Source organism: Staurois parvus, unplaced genomic scaffold, assembly GCF_062004578.1.
Source record: "Staurois parvus isolate SC_StPar_1 unplaced genomic scaffold, SC_StPar_1.0 ptg000921l, whole genome shotgun sequence".
NCBI lineage: Eukaryota > Metazoa > Chordata > Amphibia > Anura > Ranidae > Staurois > Staurois parvus.
This window is the reverse complement of record NW_028318717.1, coordinates 195,968-215,172: the sequence shown is the minus strand read 5'-3', so window position 1 is coordinate 215,172 and position 19,205 is coordinate 195,968. Positions and strand designations below refer to the sequence as shown.

Sequence of the window (19,205 nt, the reverse complement as noted above, 5' to 3'; positions counted from 1 at the left end):
TGGAATAACCGCATGGAGTGATCTGTACTGACATGGAATAACCGCATGGAGTGATCTGTACTGACATGGAATAAACGCATGGAGTGATCTGTACTGACATGGAATAAACGCATGGAGTGATCTGTACTGACATGGAATAAACGCATGGAGTGATCTGTACTGACATGGAATAAACGCATGGAGTGATCTGTACTGACATGGAATAAACGCATGGAGTGATCTGTACTGACATGGAATAAACGCATGGAGTGATCTGTACTGACATGGAATAAACGCATGGAGTGATCTGTACTGACATGGAATAAACGCATGGAGTGATCTGTACTGACATGGAATAAACGCATGGAGTGATCTGTACTTACATGGAATAAACGCATGGAGTGATCTGTACTGACATGGAATAAACGCATGGAGTGATCTGTACTGACATGGAATAAACGCATGGAGTGATCTGTACTGACATGGAATAAACGCATGGAGTGATCTGTACTGACATGGAATAAACGCATGGAGTGATCTGTACTGACATGGAATAAACGCATGGAGTGATCTGTACTTACATGGAATAAACGCATGGAGTGATCTGTACTGACATGGAATAAAGGCATGGAGTGATCTGTACTGACATGGAATAAACGCATGGAGTGATCTGTACTGACATGGAATAAACGCATGGAGTGATCTGTACTTACATGGAATAAACGCATGGATGCCGTTGTCTAGTTTGTACATCTCTAGAATATATGCAATGAGTTTATTCCATGTAAGTACAGATCACTTTGAGGTAGTTGGTCAGCTTTAACAATAATGGTGTGAACCTCCTGCGCTCACTAGTGTTCAACTCTATATATAGAGAAGAGAAGCTGCTAACATTAAATCACATACCAATGATTACCATAGACATATAAATAATAAATAATAATGTAGCGCCACTCACATAATAAACAAGTGCATATAAATATATGTACCAAGTGTATCAATTAGTGAAAAATGCCAAATCAACTATTGACCAAATGATTGCATGCAAAAATCCAAACAATTATATGTGAACACAAAATGTGATGGTGATAATAATTGAAAACAATTGATGCTGATTAAATACAATCTTCAAAAATAATTATAATGACCTAAATTATATGGAGAACATATATATCTCTTTATAGAAAACATATGGAAGATTGTATTTAATCAGCATCAATTGTTTTCAATTATTATCACCATCACATTTTGTGTTCACATATAATTGTTTGGATTTTTGCATGCAATCATTTGGTCAATAGTTGATTTGGCATTTTTCACTAATTGATACACTTGGTACATATATTTATATGCACTTGTTTATTATGTGTATCTTTAAACTGAACCTCTCCAAAACAGAGTTTCTTGTCTTCCCCCCCCCAGCCCGGACACCACCCCCCATTGACTTCTCCATCACAGCCAACAACGCCACCATCAAACCCGCCCCGCAGGCCAGAGTACTTGGTGTCATTCTGGACTCCAACCTATCCTTCCAGCCCCAAGTCCAATCTTTAACAAACTCATGCAGACTCCACCTCCGCAACATGCAAACTCCGCCTCCGCAACATGCAGACTCCACCTCCGCAACATGCAAACTCCGCCTCCGCAACATCGCCAAAATCCGCACGTTCCTAACCCCAGAAACCACTAAACAGCTCATCCACTCCCTCATCATATCACGACTCGACTACTGCAACTCCCTCCTCACTGGCCTGCCTCGCCGCTGGCTATCCCCGCTTCAGTCCATCCTGAATACGGCTGCCAGACTCATTCACCTTTCCAACCGCTCCATCTCCGCCACCCCCCTCTGCCAATCCCTCCACTGGCCTCCACTCAGTGTCCACCACCCCCCTCTGCCAATCCCTCCACTGGCCTCCACTCAGTGTCCTCCACCCCCCTCCGCCAATCCCTCCACTGGCCTCCACTCAGTGTCCTCCACCCCCCTCCGCCAATCCCTCCACTGGCCTCCACTCAGTGTCCTCCACCCCCCTCTGCCAATCCCTCCACTGGCCTCCATTCAGTGTCCTCCACCCCCCTCTGCCAATCCCTCCACTGGCCTCCACTCAGTGTCCTCCACCCCCCTCCGCCAATCCCTCCACTGGCCTCCACTCAGTGTCCTCCACCCCCCTCCGCCAATCCCTCCACTGGCCTCCACTCAGTGTCCTCCACCCCCCTCCGCCAATCCCTCCACTGGCCTCCACTCAGTGTCCTCCACTGGCTCCACCCCCCTCTGCCAATCCCTCCACTGGCTCCACCCTCCTCTGCCAATCCCTCCACTGGCTCCACCCCCCTCTGCCAATCCCTCCACTGGCCTCCATTCAGTGTCCTCCACCCCCCTCTGCCAATCCCTCCACTGGCCTCCACTCAGTGTCCTCCACCCCCCTCTGCCAATCCCTCCACTGGCCTCCATTCAGTGTCCTCCACCCCCCTCTGCCAATCCCTCCACTGGCTTCCGATTGCGCAACGGATCAAATTCAAAATCCTAACACTGACGTACAAAGCCGTCCACCATACTGCCCCGAACTACATCACTGACCTAATATCCAAGTACCACCCAACACGCACACTCCGCTCCTCACAAGACCTCCTTCTCTCTAGTTTCCTGGTCTCCTCCTCCCATGCCCGCCTCCAGGACTTCTCCAGGGTGTCACCCATCCTCTGGAACTCCCTGCCCCAACCCATCAGATTATCACCTACTCTCCTCTCCTTTAGGCTCACCCTGAAAACCCACCTCTTCAGGGAAGCCTACCCCACCCCCTGCTAACTTGCCGACCTCCTCCACTCTTCCTACCACTCCATCCCCCACAGCTATCTCCTCCTGTGCCACCATCCCCTCCCTCCTAGATTGTAAGCTCCAAGGAGCAGGGCCCTCAATCCCCTCATGTTTTGCATTGTATTGGTATTGTTCTGTCACATGTTCTGTCCCCCTTTGTAATGTACAGCGCTGAGCGAACTATTGGCGCTTTATAAATACTGTATAATAATAATAATAATAATAAAAACTACTATAGGCAATAACTAGCTTTGTCCAGTTTAAAGAACAACTTAACCTAAGAGTGTGACATCATAATCAAGATCAGGTGACCTTTCAAAAATCTAATAAACCGATTTGTCATATGAGGGATCAAGGTGTGAGAGGAAGATCTATAACAAAGATATGGAAGTCTGTCAGTGGCAGGAGATTTATGGAGAGGTCTTGTAGGTCTACAGTGGCTGCTATCTCCTCCAGAGTTATTGGACTGTTAAGTTGCATGATATCTATGACTTTCAGCTGAGAAAGACCACTTTAGTTCAGGTAATCTTGGATGTGGGGGGGATGCTCAATTCTGGGTCAAATGTGAGATAAGTAGTGTATGGGAGATCAGCAAGGCAGAGCACAGGGGACTCAGGAGAGAACAGTGCAGGGTGGCAAGTAGAGAACAGTATAGGGGGGACAGGAGAGAACTGTACAGGGGAGGGCAGGAAGGAACATTATAAGGGGGCCAGAAGAGCCCAGCATAGTACAGGGAGGTCATGAGGGAATAGTACAGGGGTGCCAGGAGAGGACAGTATGGGGGTCAAGGAGAGGATAGTATATGGGGGCCATGAGAGAACAGTATAGGGGGGACAGGAGAGAACTGTACAGGGGAGGGTAGGAAGGAACAGAATCAGGGGGCCAGAAGAGCCCAGCATAGTACAGGGAGGTCATGAGGGAATAGTACGGGGGTGCCAGGAGAGGACAGTATGGGGGTCAAGGAGAGGATAGTATATGGGGGCCATGAGAGAACAGTATAGGGGGGACAGGAGAGAACTGTACAGGGGAGGGCAGGAAGGAACATTATAAGGGGGCCAGAAGAGCACAGCGTAGTACAGGGAGGTCATGAGGGAATAGTACAGGGGTGCCAGGAGAGGACAGTATGGGGGTCAAGGAGAGGATAGTATATGGGGGCCATGAGAGAACAGTATAGGGGGGACAGGAGAGAACTGTACAGGGGAGGGCAGGAAGGAACATTATAAGGGGGCCAGAAGAGCACAGCATAGTACAGGGAGGTCATGAGGGAATAGGACAGGGGTGCCAGGAGAGGACAGTATGGGGGTCAAGGAGAGGATAGTATATGGGGGCCATGAGAGAACAGTATAGGGGGGACAGGAGAGAACTGTACAGGGGAGGGCAGGAAGGAACATTATAAGGGGGCCAGAAGAGCACAGCATAGTACAGGGAGGTCATGAGGGAATAGGACAGGGGTGCCAGGAGAGGACAGTATGGGGGTCAAGGAGAGGATAGTATATGGGGGCCATGAGAGAACAGTATAGGGGGGACAGGAGAGAACTGTACAGGGGAGGGCAGGAAGGAACATTATAAGGGGGCCAGAAGAGCACAGCGTAGTACAGGGAGGTCATGAGGGAATAGGACAGGGGTGCCAGGAGAGGACAGTATGGGGGTTAAAGAGAGGATAGTACATCGGGGCCACAAGAGAACAGTATAGGGGGGTCAGGAAGTAACAGTATAGGGGGGCCAGGAGGGAACAATATAAGGGGGGTCAGGAAGGAACAGTATAGGGGGGAAAATAGAGCACAGAGGTCCCTAGAGGGTCTTCTACAATCTCCCTTTCCATCAGAGAGGGTACAAGGAGGCCAGGAGGAAACAGTACTGAAGGGTTGCAGCGGTTTTCCTCATGCAGAATAGCTCAGGAAAGCTGCTGGATCATATCTGGTGTGCTGATCCCCACCCGTCCTCCTCTCTTGTCCCTGGGATAAGACCTGGGACAGACAGAAGGGGAGGGCTGGCTGGGATCAGGACATGACAGGGATGCAAGTTGTTCCCTCTGCAACTCTGCATCTTGACTATTAGCTATGTGGGGATGCGATCTACCCGTCTTCTGCTTGTGATGGATGGGCAGATCCTGGTGGAGCCATTGGGGACCTCTCACGGAACCTCGGTTGAGAAACATTTTTCTAGATGGTGGTCTCACCATTTTATTGAGAGGAGGAAAAAAATACCACTTTACTGAGCAGACTATAAGAAAACATTATACTGTGATGGTGGAGAACATCAATAGGAAGTTTAAATGTTATAAAGATAAACTAATTTGTCAAATGTACCCTCTTACCTGTCAATTAAGGCCTGAGAGGAGGACAGAAACTATCATCTACTGTATCCCAACACTCAGTCAACTGTAGGAGGTACACGATGGAGCCCACAAGCAAACTAAATTGGAACCTTATCCCTGCAGTGACCCCTAGTGGCAGATTTTTCTTGTCTGAGAACTGAACTGAGAAGAACAGTGTTACTTGAATTGTATTCCAGGCAGGGGCAGACTGACAACTTATGGGGCCCCCGGGCAATAGTGGATCATGGGGCCCCTGTGTCCTTGCCCACACTCAAAGCACACCCAAAAAAGCTTATAAAAAAGGTGCCAGGGGCATTTCATGGGGCCCCCTACTGACCCTGGGCCCTCGGGCAGTGCCCGAGTGCTCAAATGATCAGTCTGCCCCTGATTCCAGGCTTTGAGTGTCTTCAGCTGAACTTTCCATAAAGTGTCAGAAACCCTTCATTAAGGTCTTCATGTTATATACAATAGTTTAAATACTGTCATAGATATAATATTTATCATTTTAAAAGAACATATTCTACACTTTTTATTTTATTTTTTTTTCAAATTTTCTTGACTTTGGAAAGAAAATGAAAAAAAATTATTTTCAATTTTTTTGTTTTTTCCAGGCCTTCTCATCTCAAGCCATAAATCATAGAGATCAGGTGTTTTTCTGTTAAGGGGACAGGACAACTGCACCGCATCAAAGGGACGATGGACGGGGCAATGTACCATCAAATCTTTTGTGAGAACCTTCTTCCCTCAGCCAGGGCATTGAAAATGGGTGGTGGATGGGTGTTCCAGCATGACAATGACCCAAAACACACGGCCAAGGCAACAAAGGAGCGGCTCAAGAAGAAACACATTAAGGTCCCGGAGTGGCCTAGCCAGTCTCCAGCCCTTAATCCGATTGAAAATCTGTGGAGGAGCTGAAAGTTCGAGTTGCCAAACGTCAGCCACCAAACCTTAATGACTTGGAGAGGATCTGCCAAGAGGAGCGGGCCAAAATCCCTCCTGAGATGTGTGCGAACCTGGGGGCCAACTCCAGGAAACGTCTAACCTCTGTGATTGCCAACAAGGGATTTGCCACCAAGTACTAAGTCATGTTTTGTGAAGGGGATCAAATCCTTCTTTCCCTCATGAACATGCAGATCAGTCATCATTTGTTAGACGCATTTCTGCTGAATTTGTTGTTGTATTCTGTCTCTCAGTGTTACACCGAACATTCCATTTTTAGACCGATCATTTCTTTGTGAGGGGCAAACATTCAACATCAGCCGGGGAGCAAATACACATTTCCTTCACTGTAATATAATACCCACATTTTTGGTAAAATATAAGAGATTAGGTTGCATCGAGTAAATAGATACCAAACATAAAATTGTGTGCACCCGGGAAATGGCGACAAACTACTGTACCTAAAAACCTTTACAAATTTGCAGTTAATCATGAACAATGGCCCTAGAAATATTACTCTGACTCTGAGATTTGTAGCCATACCTAACAATTGTGGTGCAATCATTGTTTACACTACCCATGCTTTTGTTTGAATTTGTGTGTATGTGCATGGGGGATTTTAACCACTTGACCTCCAGAGGATTTACCCCCCTTAATGACCACGCCTCTTTTTGCTACTCGGCGCTGCACTAATTCAACCGGTAATTGTGCGGTCATGCAATGCTGCACCCAAATGAAATTTACATCCTTTTTTTCACACAAATAGAGCTTTCTTTCGGTGTAATTTGATCACCTGTGCGCTTTTTATTTTTCACGCTATAAACAAAAAAAGGCCAAAAATTGTGAAGAAAAACAATATTTTTTACTTTCAGCTATAAAAAATATATAGTAAACTCAAAGTTGGTTATAAATTTAGGCCAAAATGTATTCTGCTCCATGTTTGTGGTAAAACATATCCCAATGAGTGTATATTGATTGCTTTGTGTGACAGTTATAGCGTCTACAAACTATGGTATAGATACTGCAATTTACGCCATTTTTCTGCTATACAGCGCTGCGCTAGTTTAACGGACAATCGCGCGGTCATGCAATACGGTACATAAATGAAATTTACATCCTTTTTTCCCCTCAAATTGAGCTTTCTTTCAGTGGTATTTGATTGCCTGTGCGGTTTTTATTTTTTGCGCTATAAAAAAAAAGGCTGACAATTTTGAGGAATAAAAAACAATATTTTGGACTTTTTGCTATAAAACATGTCCAGTAAAAAAAAAATACAAAAATCAAATTTAGTCATAAATTTCTGCCAAAATGCATTCTGCGACGTCTTTGCTAAAAAAAAAACCCAATACGTGTAAATTAATTGGTTTACGTGAAAGTTATAGCATTTACAAATGGCAGGAAAGATACTGGGATTTTTAATTTTTATTTATACTAATAATGGCGGCAATCAGCGACATATGGCGGCGACCAGCGACTTATGGCAGGACTGCGGCGGACATTTTGACACGGGGGGGGAACTGACTTGGGGTCACTGACATCCCCAGTGACACCAATACAGTGATCAGTGAAAAAAAACACTGAAACTGTACTAATGTCACTGGGGAGGAAGGGGTTAACATTTTTAGAATTTGCTGTGTAAGGGGAGTGTTTTACTAGGGGCGGGGGTGTGTACTGGACGGGGGGAGGGAGGGGGGAGCTGATCCAGGGAGAGAAACTCTGCAGCTTCTCACAAGCTGTCAGAGAACTGACACAGAACAGGGCTGTGTGTAAACAATGCAGCCCTGCTCTGTGTCAGCGATCACCGTCAATCGCGGGAAAACGACCGGTAAAAACCGGCCATGACCCGGCGGCTGACACCCACGGGACAGGTAGGGCGGGCGCGCGCCCCCTACCTGTTTTGAAGGCAGCCGTTTTAAAACGTGCTTTTGCCTATGAGTGCCGCCCTGCCGCCGCTAATATGCGGTGGCTGGGCGGCAAGTGGTTAAACTATTTTTTTTTCTTTTAATGATTTATATTATTTTTTTTCATGTATTTTTATAACTTTTTTTTTCCATCTAATTTTATTGTTATTACGAGGAGGTTAAAAATGCTTAATTTGGATAAATTACAGGAAAATGCTTAACTTTTTACTAAGTATTCTTGTTAAAAAAAAATGTACAGAACTGAAATATTGCCATAAATACAAACGTTCTGGGACCAGGGATGTCTTAATGTATGGGCACTGCCCAGGGGCCCCATGATAATCTTGTATTACAACATACTTGCCAACTGTCCCGGGATTTGCCGGGACAGTCACACTTTTTACTAGGTGGCCTGGGCAGTGTCCAAGAACCTGCACTGTCCCCTCCTGATCCCTGTATTGTGCCCTCCTGACTCCCCCCTCTACTGTGCCCTTCTGCCCCCCCATCTTTGATTTACGGAATGTTTTCCTATTGTTTCAATTTTATTGAAAGTACTAACAAATATAGGGTTAATTTTATCAACGAATTAAGCTTTAATTATTCAGAGTAGGTGTGTAAATTGGGACAGACTGGTGTGGGTCCCGATGTATTACTTTGCCCAGGAGCCCATTATGCTATTAAGATGGCCCTGTCTGGGATATAGAGAGGGAAAGGCCCGGGGATTAAAGTGGTTAATGACAGATTACAGCATTCATGTAATTATTGATTTTTCCCATAGTTACACTTTTTGGTGTATTGTTTCCAGGGTCAACATGTTCTTTTTTTTAAAGTTTACCCCAAAAAAAGAGATCTGTCCACTCAGAGCCATAAAGAGAACCCCAATCAGAGGAATTTCAGTCCTGCAGAAGAAGTTGTAGGAATGTGACTGCACACTTAGCAGTTTGTAAGTTCAGATCTCTTGCAGTTGTACTTTGTGATCAGTCTATGGAGAGGAGGAGTAGATGAACAGAGAAGCAAGATAATGAGGACATCCAATCTTCACCTGATGAAATCCCTTAGACTTGTGGCAGAACCAAATGAAACAAGTGACCATCTGGGCTTAAGTGGTCCCATTGAACACATCCCATAAAACAGATGCAACTCTCTGTTGGAAGGTCTACACCGGCTTAGGAAGTTGCTTTCTCCGAGGCTTCTCCTTGGCCAGTGTCCCATCCTCAGACCTGCCTACAAACCTGTCATCCATAAGAGGAGGAGGAACATTGGAAATGAGGCATGGATCGTGGGAACCGAGGTGGAACATATATCAGGAGGTGGGCTTAGCTGGAGTCCTCAAACTTGGCTGCAATAACAACAGTCAGCAGAACCTGGAAAGGACTCTCCTCTCTGAGGTTTCAGAGGCTCGGCAAGATGCTTCTTGATTGCAACCCAGTCTCTGGTACTGAGGCAGTGTTAATCAAGTATTAACTCAGGATCTGTCAATGAAGAAAACACTTGGGAACAGATCAGTTAGAACGGATGCAAACGCATTACATGTTCAGTCAAAGCTCCATAAAAAAGATACAGATGAGGATCACGAGGAAACACAGTTCAGTCATCGATCCTCCGAAAAAAAAGGAAAAGGGTAAAATACAAAACCGTATGCACCAATAGGAGAATGATCGGTAGGACTGGTGCAGGCATATGGAATTTAAAGTCCATTATAAATCCATGATAAAAAGGGGGGAGGGGAGTTAGAGATAAGATGGTCCACTTGGGCAGCTGGTTTCCAGAGTAGAAGACGGCTCTCTAGATGCGCACAATGGTAAACAGAAATGGAAAAAGTGCCTCTAAGTGTAATGCCACAAATGTATTTATTAAAAACAATGTAGGTTAACAAATGGCAAATCAAGAGTAAAGGGTACAAAATAAAGCCCGTACGGGGTCCAGGATGGTGAAGCTTGAGAAAGGAGCAATTCTGCACACCCTGGTGGTGTCCTGCAATGTGCTGTAATTAGCACTGGTGCTGCCCTAGGCAACACTAAAATTGGGCACCACTAGCACCCCCTGTCCCTGCCAACCACTAAAACTGGGCACCCTCTCTGCCACTAAAATTGAGCACCTCCCACCACCACCCTCACCTCCCCCCTAGCCCCTGCCGCCACTAAAATTGGGTATCCAGCACCCCGACCCCAGCCACCACTAGAATTGGGCACCACTACCAGCACCTCTACAACCCCCCCCGGGCCAGCTGCCGCCACACTCTGCCAAACAATCCCTCCCGGCCCTTGCTGCCGCTTGCAGAGAGATAGTTAGTCAAGCACTAACCTTAACCTCTCTGGAGCCAAGCCCAGTGTCTTCCTTCTTTGTGCCAGAAGCTTACACCTTCCAACAGCCTCCTTGGATTCCATGGCAAAGGCTCACCAGGTCACCAGGTGGCACCCCCCCCCCCAAAAAATTGCTGCCCTAGGCAAACGCCTTGTTTGCCTCACGGTAAATATGCCGCTGGTCCCGTGCATGCTCCGAGATGTGTTGCGTCACTTCTGGCTCTCGGAAAACCTCTGGTCCAGCATTACGGTCCATGCTTGGCTCCACAAGTCTCCAGCGCTACCGGCCTTGTCTTCTCCACTGAGCGGCTGCTTAAGATCCATCTCCTGCCATTCCGAAGTGATCCCCGGCCAGACTACTTCACCATTCAGCACCTCACACAGACTTTATTTTGTGCCCTTTACTCTTCCAGAACATGTAAGTTGCCATTTGTGAGCCTACATTGTTTTTAATAAATACATGGATGGTATTACACTCAGAGGCGCTTTTTCCATTTCTGAGAAAAAAAAAGGTAAAATAGTCGAGGACTTTCTAGATGTGATGTGCCTGATGGAGAAAGCACTAAACTCCATGCTCCATTCATTACATCCCTTTTTGCTCACAGATTTTAGTTTGTTCTTCAAAGTAGCATTATACCTTTTTCGCTTTTTTTACGAGCTTGTGAGATGACACGAGGTGTGAAACTAATCAGACACCAGCAAATCTTTCATTACGGCTTAGCTGCTACATCTTTCACAACCCCCCCCCCTTCCCTTCTTTCAGAGTTTCCTCTGCAGTAAAAGCGTGTGAATCCTCTGGTGTTTGATTAGCTCGGAATTAACTGTAAAAGCTTCATCACACTCAGAACATTGATAGGGCTTCTCTCCGGTGTGAACTGCTTGGCGTTTGATAAGATACTGCATCTGTGTGAAAGCTTTAATCACATTCAGAGCACAGATGTGGTTTCTCTCCGGTGTGGACCCTCTTGTGTTCGTTAAGAGTTGACTTCACTGAAAAACCTTTGCCACTTTCAGAGCAAAGGTACAGTTTCTCTCCTGTGTGGACCCTCTCATGTACGATAAGTTTGGACTTCTCTTTAAAAGCTTTGCCACATTCAGAACACTGATGTGGCTTCTCTCCGGTGTGAATCTTCTGGTGTCTGGTAAGTGTTGCCTTTTGTGCAAAAGCAGTGCCACATTCAGATCATTTATGTGGTTTGTCTTTGGTGTGACCCCTCTGGTGTCTGTTAAGAATTGACTTCCCTGAAAAGCCTTTGCCACATTCAGAGCAAAGGTACGGTTTCTCTCCTGTGTGGACCCTCTCATGCATGATAAGTTGAGACTTCTCTTTAAAAGCTTTGCCACATTCAGAACACTGATGTGGCTTCTCTCCGGTGTGAATCCTCTGGTGTCTGGTAAGTGTTGCCTTTTGTGCAAAAGCCATGCCACATTCAGAACATTTATGTGGTTTGTCTTCGGTGTGACCCCTCTGGTGTCTTTTAAGCCCTCTCTTGTCTGTATAAGCTTTGTCACATTCAGAACATTGATATGGCTTCTCTCCAGTGTGAAGCATCTGGTGCGAGATGAGATCTCTCTTTTCTTTAAAAGCTTTGTCACACTCAGAACACGGATATGGCCTCTGCCCTGTGTGAACCATGGTGTGTATGTTAAGATGTGCCAATATTTTATAAGCTTTGTCACATTCGGAACACTGATATGGCTTCTCTCCGGTGTGAACCCTCTGGTGCGTGGTAAGCTCTTTCTTGGTTTTAAAAACTTTGTCACATTCGGAACACTCATACGGCTTCTCTCCGGTGTGGATCCTCTGATGTGTAATAAGATTTGACTTCGATGCAAAAGCTTTGCTACAATCCGAACACTGATACGGTTTCTCTGCAGTGTGAGTCATCTCGTGTGTGATAAGATTTGACTTCGATGTAAAAGCTTTGCCACATTCTGAACACTGGTACAGTTTCTCTCCGGTGTGAACCCTCTCGTGTGTGATAAGATTTGGCAGCATTGAAAAAGCTTTGTCACATTCCGAACACTGATATGGCTTCTCTCCGGTGTGAGTTCTCATGTGTGTGATAATATGTGACTGCTTTCGAAAAGCTTTGCCACATTCTGAACACTGATATGGTTTCTCTCCGGTGTGAATCATCTCATGTGTGATAAGATTTGACTTCATTGCAAAAGCTTTGTCACATTCTGAACACTGGTACGGTTTCTCTCCGGTGTGAACCCTCTCGTGTGTGATAAGATTTGGCAGCATTGTAAAAGCTTTGTCACATTCCGAACACTGATATGGCTTCTCTCCGGTGTGAGTTCTCATGTGTATGATAAGCTGGCTCCTCACTGCGAAACCTTTGTCACATTTAGAGCATCGATGCGGCTTCTCTCCATCGTGTGCCTTGTGGTGTGCGATACGTTTGGCCTCCATTGTAAAAAAAAAAAAAAAAAAAAAAACCTTTGTCACATTCCAAACAAGAAATGGCTTCTGAAATGGCTCCTCTTACGTATACAAGGGTTGGACTTGATTGTCACTTCTAGAACACTGAAATTACTTCTCGCCTGTTGTCTTTTTTTTAAGCATGTATATTGTTGCCACCCCCAAATGATTTCAATTTTAGAAATATATAGTACTAGATATAAATAAAATGTCTAAATATATGTTTTCAGTAGTCGGGTCAATTTCCTGTAAAAATCCAACTGAGAGTCCTGATAAGCGAAATGCGTTGACCTCTTCGGATGATCTGACACGAAGAAACCACACTGAATTGAACAGACCATGTATGATGACTACGGAGTGGGGTTTTGTTAGGTTTTTCTTTTTGTGAATGGTGGTTTTAAATTTTGTAATAAAAATACATATTTTTATTGATGGATAGAGCGTTCCTTAGTACCAGTAAAGTCCGGCCTTTTTTTGTACTTTCTCTTTTTTTTCCTCTCCTGTTGTCCTGAGAGGCTTGATTAATGTTGAAGAGGATCCAAAACATTTAGAACACCGATAGGTCTTCTGTCCTGTGTGAATCCTTCAGTGAACTGCTGTAAAGACTTTTTAGCCACTTAAGACACCCATTTGGTTCATTTGGTATTTATGAAGACAAACGTGACGGAAAACCTGGATCATCAATCCACCTGTAAAGAAAAATAAATAAATAATAAAAGCCAGAATTTTATATAAAGAGCTAAAGTTGCTTTCTATTTTTAACGTTCATTATTAAATATAATAATATACAGGACTTACCCATATGGGAGAGAAATATATTTTCAATATATTTAGAAAAAAAAAATTATACATGCGACATATATTTACAATACATTGGCCTACGCAAATATATTTTTAACATGTATTCCAAAAAAGTAAATTAAAATATATTTTCCAAAGGCATATATTTAAAAATATATTTTTCAAAATATACTTGCCAGATATTTTTTGAACATCTAAAAAAAATACATTTAAACATAGATTTTTACATATACTTGTAAATGCATTCCAAATGACACTTTGATATATATCGCAGCGTGCGTTCTGAATATATTTTTAATAATATATTCACAAATATATTGAAATATATTTTTGAAATATATTGAAAAAATTGAATAAATTTGACCAAAATTGTAGTATTTGAAATATATGTCAAAATATTTGGGAAGAATATATTAAGAATGTATTTTTAAAATATATTTGTCTTCCATGTCTGTATATAGCTCCAACAGTTTGCTCATATAAAAGGGAGACAATACAGCAACGGGACAAGTCAATACAAGAGGGGTTTGGAAGGCCTGGCTCCTGGGAGCTTACAATCTAATAGAGAGGAGCTGGTGGGACAAAAGGTAATAATTGTGAGGAATAAACTGATGGGAGAAATAGAAGATTTGGTTATTAGCTGAAGGCAGGGGATAAATGGGCCGTTATTTAGCTCCTGGAATCAGAAGTCCTAATCTGGTCCTTTCTGCACGGCAAAAAGATTTTTTTAAAACATTAGATACATTCCTATCTCAGCTCTCACTACAAGTTGGGACAAGTAACCTTTTGTTCTAAATTTTTGTACAGAGGCAGGGTGGGGTTAAGCAGAATAAAAGAAATATAAAATTGAGCGCTGGGTATAGAGCAGTGATGGCGAACCTATGGCACGCAGAGCCATCTCAGTGGGCACGCCAGGAGGAAGAGAGGAAGAGGAAGAGAACGCGCTCTCCTGCGCACCTCCGGGGGCGCGCACCGGGCGATCTCCGTGATCGCTGTGTCCTGCGGACACAGCTGATCGCGTGACATGGTAAAAGGCCAATCACAGCGGGCTTTTACCACGTGATCAGCCGTGTCCAATGACACGCTGATCACCGGGAAATGCAAATGCCGGTTCTCGGCTGCACTTTCCTCACGCTGTCAGATCGTGAGGAAAGTACTGCCGAAAACCGGCAGTTGTCAGAGCGGGGATCGGCACCGATCATCAGGATCACTGATCATCAGTGCCCTGATGATCGGTGCCCACCTGTGCCACACACAAGTTCCGCCCACTTGTGCCCAGCAATGCGCCCACCTGTGCCCAGCAGTGCGCCCACCTATGCCCAGCAGTGCGCCCACCTATGCCCAGCAGTGCACCCAAGTGTGCCCAACAGTGCGCCCTCCTGTGCCCAGCAATGCACCCACCAGTGCCCACCTGTGCCGCCCACCTGTGCCCACCAGTGCCACCCACCAGTGCCCATCAGTGCAGCCCAGCAGTGCTGCCAGTCAGTGCCACCAGTCAGTGCCCAGCGGTTGTGCCAGTCAGTGCCCAGCAGTGATGTCAGTCAGTGCCACCTATCAGTGCTGTCTATCAGTACCCATTATCAGTGTCGCCTATCAGTGCCACCTATCTGACACTTCATTAGTGCTGCCCATCAGTGCCACCCATCAATGATGCCCAGCTGTGCTGCCGGTCAGTGCCGTCTGTCAGTGCCTCCAGTTGGTGCTGTCAGTGCCGCTTATCAGTGCCCATCATTTCCTGCATATCAGTGCATCATCAGAGCCTCCTCATCAATGCTCACCAGTGCCGCCTCATCAGTGCTACCTATCTGTGCCGCCTCATCAATGCCCATCAGTGCTGCCTATCAGTGCAGCCTCACCAACGCACATCAAAGAAGAAATATTACCTGTTTGCAAAATTTTAGAATAGAAGCAAAGGAAACCTTTTATGTTTTTAATTTTTTGCTCTTTTTTCATTTATAGTGCAAAAAATAAAACACCCAGTGGTGATGAAATACCACCAAAAAAAGCTCTATTTGTGTGAAAAAATGATAAAAATTGCATATGGTTACAGTGTTGCATGACCACACAATTGTCTTTGTTAAGTGCAACAGCACTGAAAGCTGAAAATTGTCCTGGGCAGGAAGGGGGTAGAAGTGCCCGGTAGGCAAGTGATTAATTCCAGTGTTGGCACTTTGAAATAAAAAAGTTGGTTTTGTGTTGCAGTTTGGGCACTCGGGCTCAAAAAGGTTCGCCATCACTGGTATAGAGCATATAGTAGCTGCTAGCATCAAAAGGTACCTCGAGAACCTATACAATAAACGATATAGAGTAAAAAATGCAGCGCTAAATAAATAATCTATAATGGAACATGTTAAAATGGAACAAACTAAAAAGGATGTAAGAAATATCAAGTATGCAATATAAAAGCAATGCGTAATGGAGGTAAAACCAATAGATTCATATCTTAAATAGTGCATATAGGTAGTAGACCTATATGAAGTGACAGCAATAAAGTTCATTAAAGTGCTGAGACGATAGTGGTGATGCGTACATATAATCTCAATATGTCATGGTTATGTGGCTGTCAGGGCTCCAGGTATGACCAGAGGTGTGTGGACTGACACAGGGAAACGCAGGCTTCAGATATGGTATAAACAATACAATTCACCAAGATTAACAATACAAAACGCAGTGCAAAACTAAACATAACCAAACCACCCACCGATAACAATACATACAATACAAGGAGTAGTCAGGCAGGCCGGGTCAGTAGCAAACGGGCAAACGGAGTACCAGGAACAGGCGGGAGAGTGGTCGGGGTCACAAGCTGGGTTCAGTAACTCACGGGCAGCGCGGTACAGAGGGTCAGGCAGAGAATGGTCAGGGATCAAGCAGGAGAAGTCAGCAGAGGTCAGGATCAGGCAGGGTCGGCAACAAGTCAGACAGGAACACAGGATACAAGATACAGGGGCCCATGGAAAACCACACACCAAGGCCCTGACTGTGAGTCTGACCATTCCTTAAATACAACCCCTGCAATCAGCTTCAGGTGTTTGGCTGATTGCAGGGGTGAGTCTCTGATTGCTGAGAGCACCCGCTGGCCAGCCCTGGTACTGCAGCCCACAAGGCAGGTGAGTCCCACCATTATTGGCAAGTCCATTCCTGACAGTGGCTTCCGTGGCGATAAAGAAAGACAAACATTGCACTAACCAGATCGCGCAAAGAAATGCGCATGGAGCAATTAAGACCCGCTCCTGGTACTCAGCATATGTGATACTGGAACAAAGTGGTGTCATCTATGAAGTAGCAGCTAGATGTCATCCATCTGAGAAAGAGGTATCCAGGATCCAGTAATGCCAGTCACAGACACCAGGGGAGGATTTGTTATAACAGCTCCCAGCCACAGCAAAGTACCTTCAAAAACACAGGATTAATGGCTCAGCCACCAAGAGACAGCTGGCCTAGTAGTACCTGTACAAGAAGCAGTGTAATGGCCCTTCCCTGACGCCTATCATTTCCATACACATCATCAGAGGGAATGTGCCACTAGTAAATGCAATAAATATACAGTCTTTGGTGCACCTGCGCACTACAGCACGACCGCGTCATCACGCCCAGTTCGCGCATTAGTAATAGCGACGGCCATTTTCAAGGAGCTCCCATAGGAACATATGTAGGCTTATCACGCATGCGCATTGCGCGCGGGCGGTGGCCATTTTAACGAGGACCAAGAAGCTTAAGTTCAGGTTGCATTTATCTGAGGAGGGATGTCAGATAGGACGATAATGAAAATATAAAAATATAAAGAATACACAGAAGCCTTAGTTCAGCGTATGTGACTTATAATGATGTAGTACAGGAAATATGGTGGTAACCTAATGTAGAAGGAAAAAAGTCTCTGTATATAGAGACACCTAACGCCGTCTAGTGGGCAAATTCAGAAAAAAAACACCAATGGGCGAGTACCAAGGAAAGGTACAAGGAAAATATAAAAGATATATATAAAAACGGGGGAACTAAATATATTGTTCCACTATTTAAAAGTCATCCCATTTGACAGATTCACTACTCGGTGAGTAAGTAATAAATACCAATATAAAATAAAAATATCACAAACAGCAAAAAACACATAAAAATGGATAAAAATTAACCGTATAAACTAAAAACTGAGATAAAATAAGCAGACGGAGAGCAATATATTAGCGAGTGTCAATAAAACAATTAATGTCTAATTCAACGTTTAGCCCATAAGGCGACTGGGTGTGTAGCAGATAAATCCATTTTGTTTCCAGCATTGAGACCGCTCTCTTCTTATGGGTACCTCTCCAGTTACTCTTAATAACGACTATGCCCGTAAAGCGCAAGGACTGAGGGGTTTTTATTGTGTGGTTGGCGGTAATGCATCGATAATGAGCGTTCCTTATATCCTTTCTTGATATTGGTTAAGTGTTCCCTCAGTCTATCTCGTAATCTCCTCGTTGTCCTTCCCACGTACTGTTTACCACAACTGCACTCTAAAAGGTAAACGACGTGGGAACTGTAACAAGTAATGGTAGACTGAATATCAAAAAGTCGGCCAGTTGTATTAGAAGGAAACGTTTCGATTGGATTCTTATGAATGCCATTACAGATGCACATCATACATCTGTTGCATGGGAAGAAACCCTTTCTGTTATGGAAGCTGAATGTGGGTTGTTTAGGAGGATTGACAATGTTGGGAGCCAGTTTATTTCTCAGTGAAGATGCCTTTCGGTAAGTGATCTCTGGATGATCTGGTAAAGCCTTACACAACATCGGATCACTCCTGACAATGTTCGTTTTTTCTGATAATTTTTGCTACTTCTTTGTATTGCATAGAAAAATTGGTTATGAAAGGACAAAATCTTTCAATCTGAGTTCTATTTTGTGGGATCAGCAGATTGGTTCAATCCATATCGGCAACCTTGTTGATCTCCCAGTCCAATATATGGCTGTCATAACCCTTTTCCATAAAACTGCTTTTGAGTTTATTGGACTGTATGGTATAGTCGTGTATATTGTCACAATTCCGACGTATCCGGAGAAATTGGCCCCTAGGGATGTTGTCTGGCCACCTTGGTAGGTGGCAGCTGTCTTTTGGTATATATCCATTTCTATCGGTGCTTTTGAAGAACGTTTTAGTGGTAATTTTGGTTCCGTCACTGAGGAGAGTGAGATCGAGGAAATTAATGTCACTGTAGCTGTACTGAAAAGTAAGCTTAATATTCAAATTGTTATCATTGAGAGTAACGAAGAAATTTTGTAACGAGGACTCGTCGCCTTCCCATAGTAACAAAATGTCATCTATATAACGACGGTAAAACTGCAGATGTGGCCATTCTCGAGAATATATCATGTCCTCCTCCCATCTAGACATGAAGAGGTTAGCCAGGCTTGGTGCAAACTTGGCACCCATGGCAACGCCTGTGATCTGCAGATAATATTTGTCGTCGAACCAAAAATAATTATGCTTCATGGCGAAGCTCAGTAGTTCTGTAACGGAGGAAAGGCAGGACAGAACACACAGAGTGGATGGCAGACGCACAAAGCTTTATTGTTACAAACAGACGGCAGTCCTTCAATACGTTAGGTGGCAGAGAGAATGGATTTGCCACTAAAGGGTAACGAGGGGGCCCCACCCACTTATAGTCCACTAGGAAAGCCAAGGGGGTGTCCCTGTAACAGGGGTAGTCCGACACAGGAGAGGGGTGCGAGGAGTCACCACCGC

The 19,205-nt window shown here is 44.7% G+C and overlaps 1 pseudogene across 1 annotated transcript in view; it reads right to left on the bottom strand.

The window, feature by feature from the left end:
• LOC149442022 (uncharacterized) overlaps positions 1 to 19,205 on the bottom strand; it is a 68,101-nt pseudogene that overhangs the window by 36,356 nt on the left and 12,540 nt on the right. Inside the window, exon 2 of the transcript XR_016307252.1 lies at positions 11,014 to 13,368. The product of XR_016307252.1 is annotated as an uncharacterized LOC149442022 (transcript). The remainder of the gene's footprint in view (positions 1 to 11,013; positions 13,369 to 19,205) is intronic.